General features: G+C 39.6%; 1 protein-coding gene across 1 annotated transcript in view; it reads right to left on the bottom strand.

Annotated features, from left to right (window-relative positions):
• Rbp (RIMS binding protein) overlaps nucleotides 1-12,406 on the bottom strand; it is a 453,814-nt gene extending 441,408 nt beyond the window's left edge. Inside the window, exon 1 of the mRNA XM_075364347.1 lies at nucleotides 12,273-12,406. The gene's annotated coding sequence lies outside the window, so the exon portion shown is untranslated. The remainder of the gene's footprint in view (nucleotides 1-12,272) is intronic.
• Between the last annotated feature and the right edge of the window lie 8,760 nt (nucleotides 12,407-21,166).

The raw sequence follows: 21,166 nt of genomic DNA, 5'->3' as shown, positions 1-21,166 counted from the left end.
CTGCGTTCATTCACTGTTGCAGAAATATTATGTGTTATAACGCAAAGGGGCATGAAAATCGTGCTACAGGCAGAAAATTTTATATAGAAGAATCCTGCAATCGTAAGTGGCGAAAGAAAGAAAACGAATTTCTTGTAGCCGATAAGAACAACAGAGCATTTCGCCGGAAAAAGGTGAAATAACTGGAAAAAGAAGAAAAGCTTGTGGCGCATATATGAGTAATATACGTCGGTGTAGATACGCAATTTCTAAATAAATGTGTCAGATGAAAGCCCGAGAAATTAATTAAATATCGGTAGGGATGAATTTAAAGCTAATCTTAACTGGGTATGCTGATTTCTTTAACGACATAGTTTTTCTATTCGAAGAAGGAAGACAATAGAACAGCGGTTACCAGCAGCATACGAAGATAATCTGTCAGATTCAAAGATATGTCGTAAATTTACGAAAAAGGAACAATTATTGCCTATATCAAATCGGGAATGCGGACCGGACACTATTGACTTTCGAAATATCATCTACAACAACAACTGAAAGTGTAGGTGCAAAGAAATTTAATCACGGACTTCGGTTATAAAAAACAACATTGCTCGGTGATGCTGACATTACTATCGGACGGAAAAAAAATAGCCTCGTAGGTACACAAGAAAAGGAATTGATGAATAATTAATTACTATTAGACTGCATTAAATCTAACTGGGAGCGATTACCAAGCGCTTTATTCGAAAACCTTCCCTTGTATGAAAAGTTTTAGGGATCATACGACCGATAATGTAAAGCAAAGATCAATTGTTGGAAAGTGCGATCAGTTTACTCTCGGTGGAATGATATCTACTCTTTAACCTCTAAATATGTGTGTAAACCGACCGTTTAAAACTGAACTTCATAAACACTAACGCAAGGTCTGCAGTTATCGGCCCATCAGCCTCTTGCCGGTAATCGGCAAGTTGCTTGAAAGGCTGATTGTGGAACGCCTCTGAAAAAGCATTGAGGTGAACTGTTTTCTAAATCAAGGCCAATATGGCTTCACGAAAGGGATTGGCACGCGGATCTCATCTTAAATGCTCTTTCCGAGGTGGAAAGCGCCGACTGTAAACATGTTTTTGCCAATTTTTATAAACATAGACAGCAATTCCTTCCTTGTGTTGGAGTTCTGTCCTCTATAGGTTAAAACGCCGCAATGTTCCCAGGCCTGCAGGCCTACGGAAACATTGTAATAGTACGTGACTATTTGCCTGATCGTATGGCTCCGTTTAAAGATGCACATCTAGTTGTGGAAAAATCCGTCACCAGGGGAAGCCCGCAGGGTTCCGTTCTCGGTCCCATGCTGTGGAACCTGGTATTTGACGGGATTCTGCTATTAACATTCCCATAAGGGGTCACGGCCCAGGCTTTTGCCGATGACTGTCTCCTGTTAATTCGTTGTAATTCACGACCGCAGCTGGAAGATCGGGTGCAAGCGGCCTTGTCGACCGCGGAGGGCTGGATGGTCATGCAAAATTTAAAGATTTCTGTGCCCAAGACGAAGTTGGGCACAGAAGTTTGTCTGAAGTTGACGAAGTTTGTCTGCACGGATGCAGACAAATTATCGTACAGTCGAAACACCAACATTAAGTATAAAGGCTGTGTAATCATCCGAGTTAGAGTTCATAAATACCTAGGTGTTTCGTTTGATGGAAAGTTGCTGCTTAGCAACGATATTAAGTAGCGGCGGACGCCGTCTCAGTGATGCACAAACTTAGGAGGCCTGATCGGGACTATGAGTTGTCTAGCCGTCAAATTTACATGGTGTACCGAGGTGTCTTCGAAAGCATGACCTCTTACGCAGCGCCCGTTTGGACGCAAAGGTTGGATATAAATAGAACACTTGTTCAAAATTTAAGGAGTATCCAGCGCAGAGCCTTAATTGTATGCACTGGTGTTTTTAAAACAACTTCCTACGACGCTACCACCGTATTGAGAAAGGTTCTTCAAATCGATTTAGTGCTGAAAGTTCGGGCAGCCATGTGAAGATTGCGAAGAGGCCGGGAGGCCGAAGTATTTGGGATGCGGTTCGAGCCGGGCCAATAACGGAGCGGAACGGTGATCACAATGCACCGGTTCTAAATTTCGTTCATTTGCCCATCTCTCGCCTGCGGAAGAGGCTGCAGAACCTCGCGATGGGAGCATGGCAACTGAAATGGGACACCACGACTAAGGGAAGTTCCCTGAACAAGTTTATACGGGATGGTATGCCTCGAGTTTGTTTTTAAGGGCAACGGGTGCCCAAGTGCTCACCAACCATGTTAATTTGAACCAATAACTGTTTCGGTTCCGCCTGGCAGCTGATAAGCTGTGCGTCTGCGGGGAAGTCCAGTCAAATGAACACCTGATGTTTGACTGCCCTTCTCTTAAGGGGGGGGCAGTGACCGCGCCACCCTGGAACTTAGAGGTCAAAGGGAAAATTGGCCACTCACAAGCGGCGAGTCAATGTGGTAAAAGTCGCATTGTCAGATCGTGTGGGAGTTCCTTGAGCTCCCAACCGACATCAGTAGTTTACTTAAGGGAAAGACTCCTACCGCACTGCTGTCGGAAGCTAACCTAGAGACATGTGGCGGTCACCAGCCAATTAAGGCTCCAAGCGCTTTAATGTGGTGGACAGGTACTTGCATTCAGCTACCTAGGCGTGGCAGCGAATTGCTGTCTAGACGAAGTAAATTTTAATTTATTGATGTCATATATATATTTAGTAGTTGACGGGATGCGCCTACCCATTTTAGTAAATATATGATAAGTGAGCGGTTGGGACACGTAAGCCGGTGGTGTATGGCACCGCGGTTAGTCCGCTCACGCTGTTAGGTAAGTTCTAGGAGCTATTTAGGACACTGGTCGCTAAACTGTTTCGAGTAGCCGTTTATGGCACAGACATTCGGTCTTATGCTTTAGGGCGACCGAATGGGGTGGTGACGGAAGAAATGCCAAGCAAACCAATTCGTTGCAAAAAAAAAACGCTAACACACATCGGATGACTAACACGACAGTACGTAATATGGTAAAATTAAGAAACCGTCTTTGATACAGATTTTTGATGTGGATTATTGCGGCTTGGTCAGAAATACCGGATGATTTCATTAAAAACTCGTTCAAGAAATGTTGTATTTGAACTCTCTCGAAGGAAGTGAGAACGATTATTTGTGGTTAAGTGATTTTGAGGATAATTGTAATTCTACGGATAACGGAAACTCGAGCACCGATTACAGTTATTAACGTAAATATTTAGAATAATTTCTATGCTTTTAATTAAATATTTACAGCAGAGACTGATTTACTGACATTATGGAAATAACTAATCGTTCAACCGTCTATGGTGATTTTGTTAATAAAATGCAAAAAAGTAAAAACTTTTTTTTATATTTTTCAGTTTTTAAAACCTGGATGCGCATTTCTCATGGGTGTGCGTGATACATGAATATATACGGTAATCGTCTAATAATAATAATAATAATAATAATAATAATCGTCTAGAATAATTCAAGTTAATTCACTTATAGCTCAAATTAATAGATTCATATCATACAGAAGTTTGTGCGAAGGTTTTACTGAAAAATTATGTTTAACAGTCTTATTAAACACTGATAAACATAATTTTTGTTTCCTAACATGCGTTACAGGATTTTAATCTGTTTTTTATGATTAAAACGAATATGAACTCAGAATCTTTCTATCACCCACCATTTTTGAAAAATTTTCTAATTTTCATTAAAGGAGTTTTTTAATTTTTCAACGTATAGTTAGCATTTTAAGCTCCTGTACTGTATTTTGTTAGCTCATTTTTGATTGTTTAACTTTGTTAACATAATTTGTAAGCTACACATAAAAAATACTAGACAAAGTATGATATGAGTCATATCATAGTCACATATTATGACATCATATCTAATACTGAAGAGTGAGCCTTCATGGACAAGATTAATCATGTCTGTGCAGGTCAAAATATGTAGCTGAAAACACAGCTGTGTTGTTTGTATTAAGTACTGGATTCAGGAATGAATTAATTTTGTTCAGTCTTATTGCTGTCTTAAGCTTGTTAACAGTGCAGTGTCATAATGCCTCGAAATTGTGTAAATGATGTGGATGCCTTTTGTTATGTACGTGGTGAGTGTACCGTGAAATCAAATAGAAAAAACGTTTCACTTTTAATTAAAAAAGCATTTCATTTGTACTTTCAGTGTAAAATTGGTAATCAGGATAAGATGCAAACTCCTCATATAGTATGCACTAATTGTTCTGTGTATTTAACAGGATGCCTGAAAGGTACACGGAAGACTTTGTCATTTGGTGTACCTATAGATTGGCGTGAACCAAAGGATCATGTAACCCATTGTTACTTTTGTTTAATAATTGTGTCTGGAATTTCTAAAAAATCTAAATATACTGTAAAATATCCTTCATTGCAATCTGCAATCAGGCCTATACCTTACAGTGAAATTATTCCAGTTCCTTAGCCACCTGCGAATGTATGTTTCGAAAGCAGCGGTGAAGAATCAGGCAGTACTGAAAAAAACAACAATGATTTTGATTTTGAATTATCTTCCAATTAACCACAATATTTTGTCAATATATTATATCACAAGGTGAATTAAATCATTTGGTTGGGGATTTAAATTTACCAAAAATCAAACTGAACTGTTAGGATCAAGACCGCAAGGTTGGAATTACTTCAAAAAATACAAAAATTTTGGGCTTTCAAAGCCGACAAAAAGAACTTTCTCAGTACTTTATCGATGAAAAAAATTTTGTTTATTGTACAAATATTTATGAGCTTATGCTACACTTAGGACAAGTTCATAAACCTGAGGACTGGCGCCTTTTCATAGATTCGTCCAGGTATAGTTTAAAAGCGGTTCTACTACACAACGGTAACAAATATCCTTCGATACCAATCGCTTATGGTATTAATTTGAAAGAGACATACGACGTGATGAAAGACGTTCTTGAAAAAATAAATTATAAAAAACATAGCTGGAACATATGTGGTCATTTGAAAGTTATAGCTATTTTCTTAGGCATGCAGTTAGGCTATACTAAGTGCATGTGTTTTCTTTGCGAATGGGACAGCCGAGCTAGTGATAAACATTATGTTACCAAAGAGTGGAAGAAACGAGACAACTTAACTCCAAATGGGAAAAATATTATTCCTAAGACCTTAGTTGAACTCCAAAAAATATTTTTACCCCCTCTCCATATCAAGATAGGACTACTGAAACAGTTTCTAAAAGCAATGAATAAGGATAATCCCGAAATTTTGTTCATCAGGCAGAAATTTCCGAATGTAAATGAAGAAAAAATTAAAGAAGGAATATTTGTTGGCCTCAGATAAGGGAGTTGGTCAAAGATGATGTATTTAACTTAATGTTAAATAATGTAGAAAGTGCAGCTTGGGCTTCATTTAAGGACGTTTGCAAAGATTTTCTCGGCAAACAAAAATCCGACAATTACCGCGATATTATTAATCAACTTGTTACCTCATACAGAGTTATGGGATTTAATATGTCTTTGAAAATACATTTCCTTTATTCACATCTAGATTTTTTCCTGGACAACCTCGGAGACGTAAGTGACGAACACGATGAACGTTTCCACCAAGACATTTTGGTGATGGAAAGCCGCTATAAAGGGAATTTGGTTAGCTGGCATTTCTCCCACCACCACCCCATTCGGTCGCCCTAGAGCATAGACCAAATGTTCCGTGCCAAGAACGGCTACTGTGCCTCAGAACGGTTTAGCGACCCAAATCCTAAAAGCTCCTAGTGAGCTACCTAACGTGCGTGAGCGAATCAAGCAGGGTGCCATACAGCACCCGCTTAAGTGTCCTAATCGCTCACTTGTCAAACATAAAACTAGATCGGGGAGGCGCACCCCTTGTAACAACTTAAACTATACGTCTATAAAATAAAAAGACAGCAATTTTGGCTGCCACGCCTCGGTCCCTGTATGCCAGCTAGTACCTGTCCACCATTTAACAGCGCTTGGAGCTGATTTGGCTGATGGCCAGCCCTATTACCAAGGTTGGTTTCCAGCAGCAGAGCTGTAGGAGTCCAATTACATTACATTTAATAATCCCTTAAAATTAACGATGACGGTTGAACATAGCAACCTCATCGAGGAACTCCCACACGGTCCGACAGTGCGGCTCGCGCCACACTGCCTCGCCGCTTGTGAGCGGCCAGGTTTCCCCCTGACCTCTAAATTCCAGGGTATAAAGGGAAATGGAATACTAACGTGCTAGCCGATTACTGTTGGACATTGATTCGAAATGTGCTTGAAGCAATTTATAAAAGAAAGAAAGATTTCGCATCAGCGAAATCATTCTAACACAGTTATAGGCCATGCAAAATAATAAATTTTACAGATTTTAACTATATTTTTCCTTATTTTTCTTTTGAAGCGTGATTTATTTAAAACTAAGGGTGACAGAAAAATTGTATTTACAGATCTGTAATTTACGCAAAACAGCAATTCATGAAATGGTATCACACTTAGAGAAATATTAAAAATCGTTTTTTTGTCTATCGCTGTAATATGAAGAATATTCTTTCAGTAAATAAATATTTTATTCAGATGACTACGTATCGTAAACCCAAACGTTTAAGATAGAAATTTTGGTAACGAAACGTAATTAAAAAATTATTTATCGACAAAATTTTATATACATGTTCTTATTTTTTTCGCAAACCGTATTAAAATAAAAAATATAATACATGTTATAAACACCGTAATATTTTGTTAAAAGTTAACAGAAATAATGAATAATCTTGTGTTCTAATACAATTGTTATTAATATCATTAATTATACGTAGATCTCTCAAAGAAACTGAAAAAATTTCAGAATATGTACACATGTAAAATTAAAGAAAAATGTTTACTGATATTGATTCTAGATAATTTTCATTACTGAAATCGTTCTTGTTTTGGTTTAAAACTAAAATATATTTCTGGCACACTTCGGCTTGTTTTGTTTTTATAAAAGTCAAATTTCTTAAACTGTGCTTCGATTTAATGAAATTATTGTACATAAAACCTAAAAAGTTTGTTTTACGACACAAATATTTTGATTTTACAATAATTTTCTCAAAAATTACAGACGGTACAGTTCTAACACCTGTTTTATTCTTTTTTTTAAGTCGCAAACCATATTAAACTATTAAATATACCCCTTAATATAAGTTCCACGAATTTCAGTTCGGCTTCATTTTATCCTTGGACCAGAAATAATCTTGAGGAAATTTTTCGCGAGTAACTCGAAAACGGAGCGTTTCCGGATCAATTTTTATACAACCTTTTTCTTTATCTTTACTTGTAGAACATTTCCTGAAATTCTTTCCGTTACTTCGCGAGACACCTGTACACAATTAAAGAGCGATTAGTTTAGCGATATAATATATTTTAAGCGTTCTCCGCTTTAAGGTTTGGTTTTGGCCCGTTTCAGTACAAACAGAAGAATAAACACACATGTACTTCGTATAACTGGATTTTGGCATCTGACGAATCGAGAAAAACAGTCTTTACGCTCTCTCTAAAGTTAAAACGCTTAATCTCAGCAATGTAGTCGGTAGCCATCTCGCATTTAGGCTGCCGAAGTGTCAAGAATGAAAAAAAATTATTCTATAAATCCCCGCTCTGATTTCATTTACTCATCTGGTAGATGAATCGCTAATTCAAGTAGACATGCTTTGCCCGATCGAATAGCCTTTATTATTGAAATATTTAATAAATGTAGATCTGATAATCTAGGAAGAGATACAACAAAAGCAGTGTTGAAAACTTAAGAAAGAATATTTTTTAAACGGAAAAATATTAGGAATATAAAATAATCCCGAGTACGACTAGTAAGAAAATAAAATAATTATCGATGCAAGATTTTTGCAAAAAACTTTTGGAAAGAATAGGCCAAAAATAAATTGAACACAGTATTCGGTTTAACATTTTTATTGATCTGTGGGTCGCGAAACGGAGAGCAAGAACGATGTTAAAGTAATAGCTTTATGGTTTTTGTCAAAGCCCCTCGTATGAAAAAGAATATCGTTCACGTACTTAATAATACTGTAATTTACATTTTCCATTATTTAATTTTTTAAATCAAGTTTCTTATAATAAACTTTCCTTGATTCGATGACGATTGCTCTTCATTGTCTCAAAAGTCACGTAATAACACTCCGCGTCTTTTTTTCAAAATTCAAGTCTGTTCTTAAATTCGTTGCTTTTAACTTTGTATTTTCTGATTATATTTTTCATTATAGTGTAAATTAAGAATGACGATAATTGAAGAAAAAAATGTAAAATATCTACAGAATATGAAAAAATAATTTGAGGATAATTTATTTTAAATTATACCAAAATTTAACTTACTTGGGTACTATGTTTACTGTTTTAGGGGTAGGATAAATTACATCAGTTATTCAAAAATGTATTTATAAAAATTAAGAATTAATCGTAAATGACTGGTGTTAGTCTAACCCAAGTTTTTAATTCATGTAATGTGTGTGTCATAACTTTAATACTTGTATTATCCTGAAACAAGTCGCTCCCAAAAAGACAGAGAAATTTTCAAAAATAATCATCATATGCCACTAGTAAAACTGAGGCGTAAAATAGTTTCCATCCATTTTTTTCCACTTAGCACACATTATCGTATATCAGCACGCCTTACTTACCAAAATGAAAATTACCTTCATTCTCTTCACCGTAGAAACCGCTGAACATTTACAGACTTTATTCTCATAGAAAGAAACTCTTACCGGTGCCTCTAATAATTCAGCTGTTTTACATTGGTCACAACCCGTATGAAAGATCGGAAAAATTGTGAAAAGCAACTCAATGTATCCCTTTCTGTCGTGAAACAGAACTTTAAACATACCGCCAGAATTCAGTAAAGGATATAACGCGTTTAATCACTATAAAGTGTGTTTCAGATGCTTTGTAGATTATCTTTGATAAAAACGAGTTACTTATTCAGAATCCGGCTTAAGTTAATTAAAAAGTTGTTCGATCTATTGTGCCCAAAATTTAATTAATTACTTTTGTATTTCTCTTTTGGTAAAATATAATATTTATTCCACATTTTAATCAAGTCGGTTGTTGTTTCTACAATTATAATAAATTAATATGATTTATTAGGATACACGCGCGTACGTAAGACCGTTTTTTCAGATTTAAATGCATTGAGGAGTACCAGAAACTCATAAATATCACCGGAAAAAGAAATCATTATTTATTTTTCTTTTTAAGATTAAAAATCTTTTCTTCTAATTTAAATACAACATAAAACGAAACTCCGTGAAATGTGAAAAAGCACACAAGTAAGGGTTTTATCGAAAAATAAAAAATTAGGCAAAATCAAACACTTCTGTAACTCATTTCTTTATCTGAAATTTTTGTTTTATTGCTATTGGAAACGAGATAAATTTCTATTTTAAATTCTTCTTGTAAACTATGTAGAATATAAAAGGGATTACAAAACGTTTTTGACCTACATCTATCTCTTACGACCTAGAAATTGCAAATAACTGCACGTGTCCTTTATACAAAATACGCCGACTAAAATACTTAATTACACGATACAATCGCCATTTTCTTGAAGAGAAGATTAGTTTTTTTGAAAATCTCATTCTTATCCTTCTGCACTTTTTAAAAAACAAATAATCTTTTAAATCCCTAATTTCTCTTCACGCGTAAACAATTTTTTTTCATCTAAATAATGTAATTCTGGATCAAGCGGTTCGGTTCTTTTTGTATTATACAGATACAGTAGAAATTTCTACTGAGGTTTTTTTTGTTTTTAAGATTTTAATCTCGTTTACGCGAATACGTATAACGAGTTAGAAAACGTGTAATAAAGAAATGTAATAAAATACCAAACATATTTAATAAAACTAATAATAATATAAAGTAATCGGATCGATAAACACTACAAAAACAGAACACACCCGATATTAGGTAATCGTATTATATATTTTTTTAAAAAACATACGATGAAACCCCGTTATATGAACCGAAACAAAAACTCATTTTGTTTCTAAATCTAGATTTGTCGCACAGAAGAATCTTTAGGATTTGATTCGAGATGAAAAATCAAAATCACAATTTAAATACGCTCATTAATTATGTGCAAACAATTTTCTGAGGATTTCTGAGGATTAGTTGTAACATCACAACTAAAATTCCAAATTGAAATAAAACGACAATAAACTCGCAACATGGAACGGCCTCGGAATTTCAGTCGGTAAGTTCAAATATAGAATCGAACAGTTTCATCGTTTGCCTTTGAACGGCAGTCACAGATTCGATAAAAAGATCGCTCTATAATAGATTAAAATTTGTAATACCTTATAACTTTACACTCTGAATATTTTTATAATTAGTGCTACATGTTCCACGCCTCAATATAGTGCAGAATGTGAAAATCAACAATAAAACCGTTAACAATAATAATCTCATTTCTTATTTTTTTCCTGCAGAGTAACCGACCGGTAGCCACAACTATTCGTGAACTTAGCCAGAGAGAAAAGAATAGAAATTTATGCCTCCTTGACTACAATATAGGGCACATAGTTTTCAACTACTATAGCCATTCTGCAATCAGAACCTAGTAATATTATCAAGTGTTTCGAAAATTAAAAAAATAAAAATAAATTAACAATAATATTTGGATAGAAAAAAGTAAGTAACATCTGAAATGGAAGAAATACATTACCGGTTAGCACAATTCAAGATTTTCTGCGGAGATAATTCTAAACTTGAAAATCTGATTCCTTTTTAATAATTCTTTAATTAATGTTTTGAGCGTAGAAGTTTCTAGTAAATTAAAGCATGCTGGAATTATAAGAATATTATTGAAGAAGGGTGAAATTTCGATGAAAAGATAAAACTTAAACAGATTACTCGAAATGAAAAGGTTTTAAAACGAATCAGAGAAAAATAAAGTTTGTGGAAAACTTAAAAATTCATGACACTAAACAATGTATTGTATTTTATCATTAAATACGGTAGCAGAAAAGTTCAGCGGATAAAGACGGTAAAAGAAAACAAAAATTAAAATACCAAACTATGTAATCGAACACGTACGACTACCAAACACGTCGAAATTGAAATATCAGTACATCAGTGATGGCTCAAAAGGAATCTATCCGATCGAACGACTGACAGCAAAAGTTATCGTTAAGTAAGGTCAATATAAACATGAATTTAACCTTAAGTGTACAGAAACTCTTGCCGGTGTAGGAATAATTAGCTGTTAATAGTAATTTAGAATATAACAGGCCAGTTCCTTTTCTGATACTATACTACACCACGCGCGCGTAAACACAATAAATATATATACAAATTCACACGCGCATACAGTTATTAGAAAAAAGCAGATAAATTTCACGAGAAACGTCTATCGAATGTATACACAAAAAAAGCTGATTATAGCATTAATGCAGAGATTTATGAAAATTAAAAACGGAATAATCGCGGTCTTAATTTTTTAGGGTGTGCGTTATAATCGGTTAAAATAAAAACGGAACATTAATCGTTAAATAAACAAATAACAAAAAAAATTGCTGCTGATTTTTGATAGTGCAAACAGTGTTCCATATGGCAACAAATTAATTTATTAAGAAATATAAACTGACAAAAAAAATCTGATCGATTTTTTATTTCGTTTAGTGAATTTTTTTTTTAAATTTACCTTGAGCTTCGAACAATTGAACATGTTTTTGTTTAACTAAATAACTTTTTTTTTAATTAAATTCTTTTACTACCATTTTTATAATTATCAACTATTTTTAATAATAATAGCTATAATAATAACAACAAAACAATAGCAATAATAAACGTAAAGTAATAGACGTAACATTTTAAAATATGCACACTTATTTATTACCACATCTTTAATAATTTTATGTATGCATGTGTACAAATATATATATACCCGAAATTCTGAAATTTTTAAATTTATCTAAACTGGGATCCACAATTCTTCAGGTCGCAAAATAATAACGTTGATAAATCGTTTGAATAAAATGGCCACAGCAATATGTTTGTGTACAAAACTGATTATTTTTTATAACTGAAATCAGCATTATTTTAATTATAGATAATTATTGATATTAATGTATGCTACTAGATCAATATCCGTTTAAAAATATATATATATAAATATGCGCATTCTTACATTCACATATAAATGAACGACTATTTGTATGTTTGTTGTGTGTGAATGTGTACATACATATATAAAAATAACATACCTTATTTAAAATTTAGGTAGACTATGTTTTTACGGATAAAATCACTAAAAAAATCAAAATACATAGCGAAAAATATTGTACAACTAAAATCACACAACGAAAAATTATTTAATGACCACAACTACGGAATATAATGTAAGTGCTACAAGGGATCTATTGACCGGTTCTACTCCTGCTACCAGAAATCCAATTTCTCCCGTTTTGATGATGAAATTTCCCTAAACTCTTCGTATTTCCCTTTTACTTTTGCGAAAATAGAATGCAACATAAAAAACTGTTTTATGTATTTCGATTCTTCTAGGTATAAAATAACGAAAAATCCATACGTAAGTTTATGTGCGCGCGAGTGCGTGTGTGTGTGTGTATGTGTGGGCGCACAAACACATACACGCACGCACAAGTAATATGGTGGTACATTGACTTCACTTTTTTAATTTTTTTTAAATATGCAGTAACTAAAAAAACTGAAAATCCTTCCAAGGTCTAATTTTTCTGTATTAACTTAAACCTTTTGTCTAAATAACGTTTTCTTCTGAGTAAATATAAATTTTTTTCATGGATAACTTTTTGAAGTTAGTATGTGAAAAAGTAAGTAACTTTTGCAGGTTAAAATTAAAAGTTAAATATAAGCTATTTTTCTTGTGACAGTTCTTGTCACGCCAAATATAAAGTTACAATTACAAGTCTTGTATTACCATTATTTAATTTTTTTTTTTTTTTAACAAACCTTAATAAAATAATATAAGTATTTATTAAGCATCATGAAGTATTTTAATGTTTAAATCGCCTATACTAATTTTTATTCTGTTTTAACAGATTTTTTGATTTTTTAAATAACTCAACCTCTCTCAAAATTTAAAACAATTTTATCACTACCGTTTTCAAAACAATTTTAGAACTCACTAGATAAACTAAAACCCGAATCGCTTGCGCGAGTTTCCGAAACCCCGTTTCTGGTTAAAATTGACAAATTCGGTCTTTTAGATAAAAATTTCGTCGACCTTTTTAGTTTGGCTTGGGGATGAGTGTAATGTCAGCCACACGGAGTGTTTTCGGACTAGCGGACTAGTCCGATAGGTGTTGTATGTGCGTGCCCGAGTACAATATGTTATGTCCCGCATGGGTATGTATATACCACCACAGCGTCCAGGGCCAGAAGTCTTCTGTAATGTGGCAATCCGACCTGTCGTCCACTCCGAGACATCCTGTGTCCTGCTTGCCTTAGCGGTAGTGCTAAAACTAATAATCTAAGAATATTAATAACTTAACCTAAGCTTATAACTAAGAATGACAGGCCATGGTTAACCGCCATCAACTGCGAAGAACACCCAGTTCGCGGACGAACTCAGTGAAAATCCTACACGCTGCCTTACTGCCCACCATTTCGCGGGCCTGTCCAAAATTCACTCCGATGTTTCGATATTTCTCTCGCGTTAACTCACGAACTACATCGTATTTTCCGCAGTCAAACAAAACATCCAAATTAGTCTCGTCGACTCCATACTTGCCGCAGAGCGGACTCTGTTTGAGTCCGAGGTCGTACAGCTTTTTATTAAAATTCCCATGGCCCGACAGGAATTGGGAGGTAAAATGATCCCAACTCTGCCACTTCAAATTCATTCGATCTTTCACACTAGGAAAGAATTCAAACGTGACCCTCTCAGTTCTTTCCGAACTACACTCTTACGCTCACCATTTTTCACTCGCCGATAAAGTTCCGAACGCTCAATTATGAGGACATCCATCGGAATCATCCCTGACAGCACAGGCAAAGCCGCAGTAGATATCATTTTATACGACTTACATACTGTGATAAGCGCAAGGCGCTGGGTGCGCAACAGTTTTTCACGAACCGTCCTTCTCGCAACAAGTCCCCCAACTATGAGACGCATAAGTCAAAATAGCCTCAAACACCGCTCGATAAATTACTTTGCACGCTCGGACACCCAGGCTCCACTCTCTATTACAAACGCTCTTCAAATTGATGAGCGAGCATAACGCGTTATCGCATAGGTAGCTAACGTTACGGAAAAAATTGCATCTTCACCGATCCAAACGCCTAAATTCTTAATTTTGTCCGCGTACGGAGTAGGGACCCCGTCCATTTTAACATTTCTCCGTACCGAAAGCGATTCCGTGATCACCGACCTTCCACTCATCCGGGAAAGACACGGTTATACAGTCTAACCAAGGGGTCTTTCAGCCTACCCCATGCTCGCTTAACAAGCTCGCCCGTAATTTTATCAACGGCTGGCGCCTTCCTGTTGGGCAGGAAAAAGACCGCAGTCTTTTTCACCCGCACGAAGGGTAGAAGAAACCTCCGAACTGACTTTTTTCTTAAGCGCGTCGTTATATACCGCGCCCCAAGGATCACCTCGATGGTCCATAACAAACTTGTGCCATGCAACACGTTTCTTAGTGAACACCGTGTTCACAAACTGGCGTCTGCTAAGCTTGTAGACGCCTTTCGGGGTTTCGACACCGCTGGAATCGCTTTCGATTCCTGTACATTTCTTTCCTCATTCTATCTAGGTCGCCAGACCACCAAGAATAGGACTTAACCGTTCCTTTCGCTCGTGGCATGGAAGCTTCCGCAATACCGATCAACCGCTGTTAGACTCGCGCCACTGAGTTTGGCGTTATCCCACCATCGTCCCAATCCGTAGACCGCAGAAGTTCATCAAACTTCCTCCAATCAGCCTTTCGAGTTAGAAGCCTTCCCTCAAACGAGGGATCGACTCTCTCGCCGGGTCCCAAGGAAATTTCAAACTTGATCAAGTGGTGATCGCTAAACTGTTCGGGATGTACTGACTAATTCTATATTCTATTAAAGATATTCCAATTACAAAGGGTGACATCTATATTCGCCCGACCTAACAGGGTTTCAAAAGTATGAAACCTAGAAGGCTGATTCAGGACAGTGAAACCTGACTCAATAAATGCCTCCTCAAACGCCCTACCTCTATCGGTAACTCTGTCGCCGTACCAAAGTGCAGACCGCGTGTTAAAATCACCACCCACGATCAAGTTCGGGCCTTCGTATACCCCATAAATCATCCTAACCGCGTCGATATATCTGTTCGGCGGGTCTCGGTACTGACAGTAAACGTTGAACACGAAAACATTTTCCGCTCTGAATTTAATTTCGATGCAGACATAGTGCGCAGTTGTGTATTGCGACACCATGAGTGCACTCAACCTTGGATTAGCAACATAATTGGCCGCCCAAATGTGGTCGGCTCCGTTCACATGCAAAAGTTTTGCCCCACGCGGCCCTGGTACCCGATTACGGATACAATAAGGCTCTTGAACGAGCACAATGTCCAACTTTTACCTCTCCGCAATTCTCACACAGTTATCCATGGAAGTCCTGGAACGGGCTATATTAACCTAGCCTATCTTTAGCGTATTCATAGGAAGTTCGCTGCAGCTCTTTTCCGTAGGCCCTCTTTCTGACCGGACAGTCCACACTAGTGGTGGCGTGCTTTCCATCAGCACCAGACTTGTCGGCTCTAGTGCAGTTCAGGCACGTGAGCTGACTCTCCTGCGTAACAAGACAGTCCCACATTTTATGGCCTTCCTTGCCACAGGTGTGGTAGAGGGGCTCACTTAAACAACGTTTGGCCAAGCGACCAAACGCAAAACACTTAAAACAATGTAACCGAGCTACATGATCGACTATCCTGCAACAGCCGAAACCGATGAACCAACAGTCCCGACTCTGAAGCAAGTCTCTCAGTCTAGGGGTACATTCTACCTCCACGGTGGACGCATCATGAGCACGACTGTGGCGGCGGAACTTCTCAGAGAACTCCTTGCGGAAGTCCTCCTCGGAGATACTCGACAGATATTGCGAATTTTGTCACAATATCGCTGCCGAAAAGTCCTTCTTGTCTACTTCCGAGGGTACATGCACACGCTGAGGTGACCTCAGTTACAACGGCATCCTTAAGCTCTGTAAACAGAGCCCGAATGCCGTTGACAGCCTCCTTCGAAGCCTGCTGAAGACCTGAGTTCAACCCTATCAGCCTGGCCTGTTTGAGAGACACCTTCTTGAACAGGGAGCGAATGACCCGGAGGGCACTGTCCACCTTATGCAATGTCTCTCGGTTCACCTTCCGAGCTTTGTCGTTCTCCAACGCGGAAACCACATCCGAGCACAACTTGTCAAGCTTCTCCCGCTCCACACGCAGAAGAGAGCTACCGCCCACAGGCAGGGTGCCGGATACCGGTCGACCCTGCTTCGCACACTTACCCGACCATCCCGGGTTCGGGTTAGCCATTTGTTCGTCCTCCAAACAAACAAGGGGAATCCGCAGCGAAATCCTTGAATAGGTAGTAAGTGATCCTCACTAGAGTCCAAGCCTTGTTTAAAAAAAGAAAAAGCAGTCGAGAATCGGAATCGCAGTTTATACTAGACGAGTTTAATAAAACAAGGCTAGGATAGAAGTTAGGACTGCAGTGAGCGACAGAAAAAAACAAATACTCTGAAAGACTTTACCCATAATGGGCCCTTGGAAGCACCTGTTGTTAGAAAGCGTGCGCAGGGAGTCAATGAGGATGTCCCAGGGCTCATGGGTCCTCACAGCTTCCCCCGGACGCCGCATACTCGCCGGCCTGCCATACCTGAGCACCGGTCACGGACCATCACCCGGGCAGGGTCACGAAACTGAAGGCACACCAGACTCATACATGCGAGAGAAGACAGGCCCGGCTCTATATTATCCTAAAGGGGTGCACCATACATTCGCCTAACATGAAATGGTCCTCTACCAGAGTAGGACGGGTAAGTTCGGTGTACGCAGAGTTTACCATCTGAATGCGCATGTTCAGCCGCTACACCACTCATTACCATAGACATGGCAGCCACTGCTCCTTCCCAGGTTATAGCGCGAACCATAAGAGGGAAGAGAAGGACGCCTGAGCACCACCGGCCTAGCGACCGCCAATTCATCTGGCTAGGAATTTACGAGGGTTTTATCCGTACCGACACTCCTTGCATTGGCCGACTCTCTTCCTGCCCCGCTGCCCATACAGCACAAACCGGCAGGGGTGCACCTGTGCATAGTAACCGTCGTAGTGCCGGAACTCCTTCCAAGCACCCACCGACGAGACCCACTTCTACGCCGATGGAGCCATCTTTACACACAGAGAACTCATCGGGATGCCTGCACTAGCGGACTCACATCTCCTACCCGTCACCGAACAAGATAGCATGTTTTTTAAATCTCGCCGGTAACTTTTCCGGAGGTAAGAAGCCAGAACTATTGTAGTGGTAGCAGGTTTCACTGCCACCACGCAACACAAAACCGAGTTGCTAAAAGAGGCTAGTCTAGCGAAATTTCTGTAGCCCCAGAGTTCGCCGCTACCCAACTGTCCCGTGTTCAGGCGGTATTAGTGAGTTGACCCCTACTGCGACACACTACACACGAGTGTGCAGGCCGACTTACCGACACAACCCGGGCCCTCAAGCCTACGGCCAAGGTCCGCCAGGATGGATGCTAACCCCGCAAACACCGCGTGTACTCAGCCACCTTAAAGCACAACCTCCTCACAATTTAAGATCGCATCCGCCCCCTAGGGGGCCTCTGGGGTCACTTCGTTCGACCCGGTGCGCACTCCCGACCCCCGGGTACCTGAGTACGAGACTGATCTCCCGCGTTGGGCCGAAAGTTTGACACCCCATCTAGCGAACGCCAATGGAAATCCGCCGGTCATGCTTCATCAAAGTTTAGCCGTCGCCTCGAAACAAAATCAAGTCAAACTCGCCACAAAAAACTACGTGAATTTACATTTACGTGGCTAGCTTAGAAAGAGGTAGCTAGCCTAAACTCAACAAATCAAAGATAGTGCCCTAACTTTACTCTAAGAAGAGAGACGCCGTTGCCCAGCAGAGACAACGTGGAGGTACCTCTCAGCATGACCAGAAGCTTGGAAAAACTTCCCCAGGGGCTCCTAACTAGCCGAGCTCGTTCGAAAGCGAGCACGTATAGCTTCGGAGTCCCAGATAGGAAGGAAGACAGAAATATAGAATAGAATTTTGTGTAAGTGTGACCAAGCCGGTTGAGTGTATTTAGATGTTCATGCAATTATTACTAAGACTTTTTTTTCGTGTGTTGGTCCGGCTTGGAGAATAGTTTAATTTTAGCCACGCGGAGTTTCTTCGAACTAGCGGACTAGTCCGATTAGTGTTGTTTATGCGTGTTCGTGTATAGTGTGTTGTGTTCCCCGCGGGTATGTAATACTACCTCAGCGTTCAGGCTCAAAAGTCTTCTGTGATGCGGCAACCCGACCTGTTGTCTACTCCGGATCTTCCTGCGTCCTGCATGCCTCAGCGGTAGTGCTAAAACTAAGAATCTAAAATATGAATGTCTTAAACCTAACTTACAGACTAAATAAGACAGACCAGGTTCGCCCTCAACCGCGCAGGATACCTAATTCGCGTACGAACTCGGTGAAAATCCTACACGCTGCCTTACTGCCCACCATTTCACGGGTCTGTCCTAAAGTTACACCTACATCGCGATATTTCCTACGAGTGAAATCTCTCACCACCTCATATTTCAAACAGTCAAATAGCACATGGGCGCTAGACTCATTAACTCCATATTCGTCGCAGAGTGGGCTCTCTTTAAGACCGAGGTCGAACAATTTCTTATTAAAGTTTCCATGGCCGGTCAGAAATTGGGAGGTATAACGGTCCTCATTCTGTCACTTCAACTTCATTCTTTCTGCCACGTCAGGGAAAAAACCACAGGTCACTCGACCAGTGGTCGCGTCGTTCCAGCGAGCCTGCCAAGTTTTCAGTGTCAACTCTCGCTGTTCCTTACAAACCAAGCGCTTATTCTCGCCATTCTTAACCCGTCTATAAATTTCCGCACGTTCAATGACTAACAAATCAGCAGGGATTACCCCCGAAATAACTGGCAATGCTGCCGTCGAAGTCGTCTTATACGACTTGCACACGGTGATGAGAGCAAGGCGCTGGGCTCGCAAAAGCTTCCCTCGATAAAGGCTTTTCTTTGCTAAATCATTCCAGCAGTGTGACGCGTACGTCAGTATTGCCACAAATACTGCACGATAAATCACCCGGCACGCCCGGACGTCCAGGCCCACTCTCTATTGCAGGCACTTTTTAATTTAACAAGGGAACCGATCGCGTTGTCACAAAGGTAGTCTACATTGAGGGAGAAACTACGTTATTCCCCAATCCAAACACCTAAGTACTTTACTTTTTCCGCATATGGCAGCGGGACACAATCATCTTCACGTTCTGACGCACCGAAAGGGATTTCGTCTTTTTCAGGCTGATCAGTTTATTTTTCTCAGGTGAGAACTGGAGCTTAGCCTCGTGGCACCAGTTCGAAACTACGTCTAGGGCATTACATGCCCTGGTTTCTATTTCGGCCCAAGTGTCGCCTTCTACAAGCAACAGTATGTCATCCGCATACGCAATGCTTGAGCATCCCTCACCGAGATCCGAAGTTAATAATTTGTTTATAATTACATTCCAAAAAAACGGCCCGAGGACAGACCACTGCGACAACCCTTCGTGGCTCTTTCGCCAGCATTTCACCACCCATGATCAACCGAACCTCTCTACCCCGAAAATAGTTCACAATCAGCTCAAAGATGTCTCGCAGACATCCAGCGTTCAGCAGGCCGTCTAAATTAGACGGCCACCAGTTGTTGTCAAACGCGCCCCTTATATCAAAACTGATGCCGAGCACCATTCTATACCGGGTACCCCTAACTTTAGTAACTACGAACCTGATTCCAGGACCGCGCCTAAAACCAAATTGCCGATCACTGAACGCCCCTCGAGCCCGGAAGAGCTCATCGAGGGGCTGGAAATCAGTCTCTCGAGTACTTTCCCAAGCACTGGGAGAAGCGTTATCGGTCTGTACGATTTCACGACTGCTCTATCCAAGTCAAGAGACTTAAGAATCAGCAGGAGATCGCCTACTTTCCATTCCATAGGAAAGGCACCCCGACGCAAACATTCATTGTAAAGTCGGACCAAGGGGTCCCGCAATCTACCCCACGACCGCTTAACTAATTCACCGGTAATACCGTCTATTCCCGGCGCCTTCGTGTTAGGCAAGGAAAAAAACCGCCTCTCTTACCTTATCTAAACTCCAGTCCCCGACAGAGTCAGAGCAGCGACCCGTGTTCCGGATCGCCACTCTGAGCTCTTGATGGAAATTCCCATCCGTGAACTCGCTGTCCGCTGGCAGCAAGGCTCGAAGCGTGTAGGACGTGGTGCTACTCGCATCGGCCGTAAATTCATCACCCTCCCGGAGGGTTGTATATACTTCCGCGTTCACTTTTCTACTCATAACTATCCTATAAACTGCACCCCAGGGATCCCCCCCCCCTATTATCCGATACGAACTTGTGCCAAGCTGCACGTTTCTTCGTATACACCGTATTTACGAATCGCCTCCTGATGTGTTTATACGTTTCTAACAGGCAGCCCGCCTATCGGGGTTCCTACACCTTTGCTACCGTTTTCGGTCCTTATACATCGTCCGCCGTAGGCTATCTAAATCGCTAGAACACCAGGCAAAAGACTTCAAAGTCCCTCGTGTACGCGGCATCGAGGCTTCAGCTATCTTAATCAGCCGCAGCTGAATACGCGACACCGTGTTCGGGAGAATACCGCCCTCATCCCAATCAGTGGCTTGTAGTAGTTCATCGAACTTTCTCCAATCCACTTTTTGAGTGAGAATTCGTCCCTCAACAGCGGGAGCGACTCTCACACCAAGTCCCAAAGAATATTCAAACACGATCATCCGATGATCGCTAAACTGTTCAGGATATATCCTCCAGTTACTAATTTTAACCAACGCAAGCCTATTACACAAAGTCACATCTATGTTCGCACTCCCTCG

Source organism: Lycorma delicatula, chromosome 4 (genome assembly GCF_047948215.1).
Source record: "Lycorma delicatula isolate Av1 chromosome 4, ASM4794821v1, whole genome shotgun sequence".
In the NCBI taxonomy this organism is placed as follows: Eukaryota; Metazoa; Arthropoda; class Insecta; order Hemiptera; family Fulgoridae; genus Lycorma; species Lycorma delicatula.
Note: the sequence above shows the minus strand (reverse complement) of the source record. Positions and strands in the feature narration are given on the sequence as shown.